Genomic DNA, 5,054 nt, shown 5'->3' with positions numbered 1-5,054 from the left:
AGGTTGCCGCATAGAAGAGGGAATCAAGCTATTCTCCAAAGCACCTGAAAGTAGGACAAGAAGCAATAGATGGAAATTAATCAAGGAGAGAACCAACTTAGAACTAAGAAGAAATTTCCTGACAGTGAAAACAATTAACCAATGGAACAGCTTGCCTTCAGAAGCTGTGGGTGCTCTATCACTGAAGTTTTTAAAGAAGAGATTGGACAGTTATTTGTCCGGTATCGTATAGAGTCTCCTGCTTGTTTCGGAGGTTGGACTAGAAGACTTCCAAGATTCCTTCCAACTCTGTTATTCTGTTTTTCTGTTAATTCTCTTTAAATGCAATTAGAATTTAAAAATTGTTTATATTTTGCAAGTAATTGTTTTTAAAATTGAAAGCTGAGTAGCTTCAAAAAAGAAGCATTTCAGATTAAGATAGGAACCTGGAATATTAAATATTTATTACTCATGAGAGATAGGCCTATCTTGAAAGGTCCTTATCAAGGGTTTGGCCAGTCTAAAGAAAAGAAGAAATAGGGGAGACATGATAGCGGTATTCCAGTATCTGAGGGGCTGCCGCAAAGAAGAGGGGGTCAGGTTGTTCACCAGAGCACCAGAGGGAAGGACGAGAAACAATGGTTGGAAACTGATCAAAGAGAGAAGCAACCTGGAATTAAGGAGAAACTTCCTGACAGCGAGGACAATCAACCAGTGAAACAGCTTACCCCCAGAAATCGTGGGCGCTCCATCGCTGGAAGTTTTTAAAAAGAGACTGGACAATCACCTGTCTGAGATGGTATATGTCCTCCTGCTTGAGCAGGGGGCTAGACTAGAAGACCTTCAAGGTCCCTTCCAGCTCTCTATTTCTATTTATTTCTATTTTTATTTCTATTCTATTAGCTTGTTAAGTAATCAATAGTGTCTTTCACATGTTTTAGCACTGAACATTCTGAAATGTGAATACCAACCAGATGCATAGTTGGAATTCTTCAAAGTGTTCCATAGCTGCTAGATAGAGTCCTTATTCTCATTACAATTAGCACTATCTAGATGCTAAAAAAAAGTTTCGAATTTAGACAAATAAAGCCCATTCTCTTGAAGAGCTGACTAATGCAAGCAGATACCTATTCATTCCTCCAAATATTCTCAGTTTGCAATACTGAAATAATAGTGCACACCATATTTAGTTTAATTAAAAGTTTGAAGTACAGGACGTTCAATCAAAATAAATTGTTTCCCACATAAGGCTGAATCAAAAGCTGATTCTGTGATGTGGGCTTGTTTTAATGGAGAGAGAATGCAGAGTAGCATTTTTGGTAAGCAAAATTTCAAAGCAGAATTTCTTTAAAAGAGAGTGCAGAAAAATTACAGAAATTGCTGACTTTCAAGTGCTATTTTTAGTAACCTATTTTAATGTTACATTAAGTAAAGGAAATATTGAAGCTTCATTTAAGAAAGTCATACAGTTCTGATTCATGTGAAATACAGAGACCCCTGGCAGTTGGATCTTGCGAAATTAGGTAATTCTGAGTTTTCAGGGAGAGAAAACATATGCCTGAACACAAAGTAAATGGAACAGACATATAAAATATGCAGTCCAGATTATAATGAACCAGTTGAGTGCAGTGGCTAAGACACCAAGCTAGAAACAGGGAGACCATGAGTTCTAGTCCTGCCTCAGGCATGAGGTCAGCTGGGTGACTTGGAACCAGTTCTCTCTCAGCCTCAGGAAGAAGGAAAACCATTTCTGGAAAACATGCCAAGAAAACTGCAGGGACAAGTCCAGGCAGTCAGCAAGAATCAACAATGAGTAGACGTTGCATGTCATTCCCTCACCCCCCACCCCCACCCTCACCCTGCTATTGGGGTACATTCAACAGTAGTGTGCAAATCCTAGCTTAATCTTATCTATGAATGCAGACACATCCCTGTGGATCTGTTTCTCTCATTCCTACGGTATACTTGCTTCCATTTATGTAAATCACAAGGAAGCTATTTCAGCACCATTCTTAACGAGCACTCTCTGTTAAATAATGTTTTTAAAAAGCAAATTATCTTCTCTTTAGGGACAATAAGCAGAGATCTACAAAGCCTTCATTACAATAGGCAAGTTTTCAACAGTTTGGAGCTGTTAAAGATACCCTTCTGTGGAATCATGAATAGTGCTACTAAATTAAAAACATGACTTCATTTAAGGAAAAAAAATATTTGGAACAAGAATTGTATTTCCTAAACTGTAAAAAAAAAAAAAAAAAAAGAGCAGAAATCAATTTCCTTGCCATAGACAGGAAATACAAGCTACATGAAAATCATCACTGCTTTTTACATGTCTCCTGCACTCTCAGCTTTTTTTTTTTTACTAAAATAAACAAACCTTTTCACCAATGGAATACTATGCTGTTTGGACAATATAATCTATATAGGAGAGTAGATAGATATATGCAGGGCTTTTTTTCTCATAGAACGCCCGGAATGGAGTTCCAGCACCTTTTTTGGATAGAATCTTGTAGGGTAGGCAAGGCGGGTTGTATGAAGTGTGTGAGTTTCGGCACCTTTTTCTTTTACAAAAAAAACCCACTGGATATAGGAGTAAAAATCCACATGTCTACAAATTTGGAACTTGATTTAAAGGAGCAATCACTCCCTACTTCACTCTCGCTGTTATCTGAAAAAATATTACTTGAATATGGAATATGCATCTTAAATTCTGATTTTGATATTTAAATATTTTTCATTTTCTTCCAGGTATTAAACACATGCTTTATTCCTTATGAATTTAGACACCCTGATTAGCATTATCTGTGAGAACCAAGTGAATTGTAGCTTGCTTCACAAACCATGCTTAAGCAAACTGGTGTGTGAATCTAATTAATATAGCTTAGGCTCATGCTCCTTTGCTTCCTTCTACTTCTTCCCTTCTCTCCTCATGATTTTTGCAAACCTCAGTTTGCTATTAAATGTGAAATTTGATTTAATTGTCTAATTGTGAAGGGAGGTAATGTCCATTGTAATTGAAAAACAATTAAACTGAACAGTATGCCACTGCAAAGATTTTATATTATTTTCATTCATTAATGGTGAGTGAGTAAACTACACAGACATAAACATACATATACATAAACACACACACACCTGTATATGTTTTGTATACACTGAGAAAATATTAGCCCTATAAAGCAGATCAGACTAAAAAACAGAAACCATGCAGACCTAAACCTATTTTTATTAGAACAGCTATAGTATCATAATCTTTCAAGTCTGAATATGCTTCCTTTCTTCCTTTTTTCATCCTCCTGAATTGGGAAAGTGAGTGTGTGTGGTATTGGTGCAATTTTGCATGCCACTTTCTTGCCCTGAGCTCAAGTTTTGTTTATCTGATTGTTGCCTTGATACCAGATACTCCCATCTGTCTTTCAAGGCTATCCTCTTTATTCACTACAAGGAGGCTGGACTGGATGAAGATTCGTATGGCTGTAAAACCAGAGGAAGAAACATCAATACAACTTGTACTATGCTGACAACTTAAAATTTAAAGGAACTGGAAGCTCTAGTAATGAAAGTCCAAAAGCACAGTGAAAAAAATAGAATAAGATTAAAGAAAATGAAATGACGTCAGATACAGCAATTAACTTACAATTAACTGTGAAAATATTGGAATCCTGAAAAACAATAGCAAGGTGGATAGACTTGTTTATATTGGCAATAAGCGTATCTTTGGAGGACCCGAAGACCAATCAAATGGTAGATCATCCTGCAGAAAATCTATGTGTAGTCATTAAAAGTCGACACCAACTTGATGGCACATAATTAATAATTAATCCAAGATCTCTTTATATCTGAGAACATAACTGGGGCATATTATGTAATGTTCATGCCCTATAAAATAATTTTCAACCCTTATATTTCTGTGAATAAATGCATGAGTGCCTAAATATCTATTTATTGCTGGAAACATACATGCTAAAAAAAACTAGTTCCCACAGAAAGTTTATTTACAGGATTGTTACATCACATTTTACTTAGAATGGATTCAAAGTTATCCTGTAGTTCTTACACTACACAAGAAAATTAATAATAGTGTAGTGACAAACTACATTTCATTAAAAAAAATCTCCTGCGTATCATCTTAAAAATACACTTCTGATGAATCCCAGGATTGGCGAAAGCATTTTGATACAAACGCGTTAGGCAGTCCATCAAACTACTGGAAGTAGTTTGCTAGTATAAATGTTAACAATGGTGATCTCCAAACAAGAATGTTCTTCTCTAAATAGGAGAGTAAACATTATCACATTAAAAGTCTTTATTACAAGAACAAGTTGATGAATATTATCCTTAATAAGACATCCCTTCACAAAAACCACCTTTCCTGTGGATAATAATAATAACAACAACAATAATAATAAAGTTGGAAGGGACCTTGGAGGTCATCTAGTCCAACCCCCTGCTCAGGCAGGAAACCCTATACCATTTCAGACAAATGGCTGTCCAGTCTCTTCTTAAAAACTTCCAGTGTTGGAGCATTCACCGCTTCTGGAGGCAGGTTGTTCCACTGGTTAATTGTTCTAACTGTCAGGAAGTTTCTCCTTAGTTCTAGGTTGCTTCTCTCTTTGATTAGTTTCCATCCTTTGCTTCTTGTCCTGCCTTCAGGCACCTTGGAGAATAGCTTGACTCCCTCTTCTTTGTGGCAGCCACTGAGATATTGGAACATTGCTATCATGTCCCCCCTCATCCTTCATTAAACTAGACTTACCCAATTCAAGCAACCGTTCCTTATATGTTTTAGCCTCCAGTCCCCTAATCACCTTTGTTGCTCTTCTCTGTACTCTTTCTAGAGTCTCAACATATTTTTTACATCGTGGTGACCAAAACTGGATGCAGTACTCCAAGTGTGGCCTTACCAAGGATAATCAGATTGCTATTCAGAAATAACCTAATGGTTTTCCCAACATGTATTATTGGATTAGATACATCTAGCTAAAGCAAAAGGTTTATCTACACATCACTTTTCTTGTTCACTTTGTCCTAGTAACTGCACAAACAATAACAACATCCATAGCCTTCATGCAACG

The 5,054-nt window shown here is 36.5% G+C and overlaps 1 protein-coding gene across 3 annotated transcripts in view; it reads right to left on the bottom strand.

Annotated features, from left to right (window-relative positions):
* The window catches only part of CELSR1 (cadherin EGF LAG seven-pass G-type receptor 1), a 159,026-nt gene that overhangs the window by 103,596 nt on the left and 50,376 nt on the right, over positions 1 to 5,054 (bottom strand). The gene's annotated exons all lie outside the window — the stretch shown is intronic.

This window comes from Crotalus tigris, unplaced genomic scaffold (genome assembly GCF_016545835.1).
Source record: "Crotalus tigris isolate CLP2741 ecotype Arizona unplaced genomic scaffold, ASM1654583v1 scf7180000017764.6130737, whole genome shotgun sequence".
Taxonomy (NCBI): domain Eukaryota; kingdom Metazoa; phylum Chordata; class Lepidosauria; order Squamata; family Viperidae; genus Crotalus; species Crotalus tigris.
The sequence above is the reverse complement of the archived record's forward strand: the minus strand, read 5'-3'. Positions and strand labels throughout refer to the sequence as shown.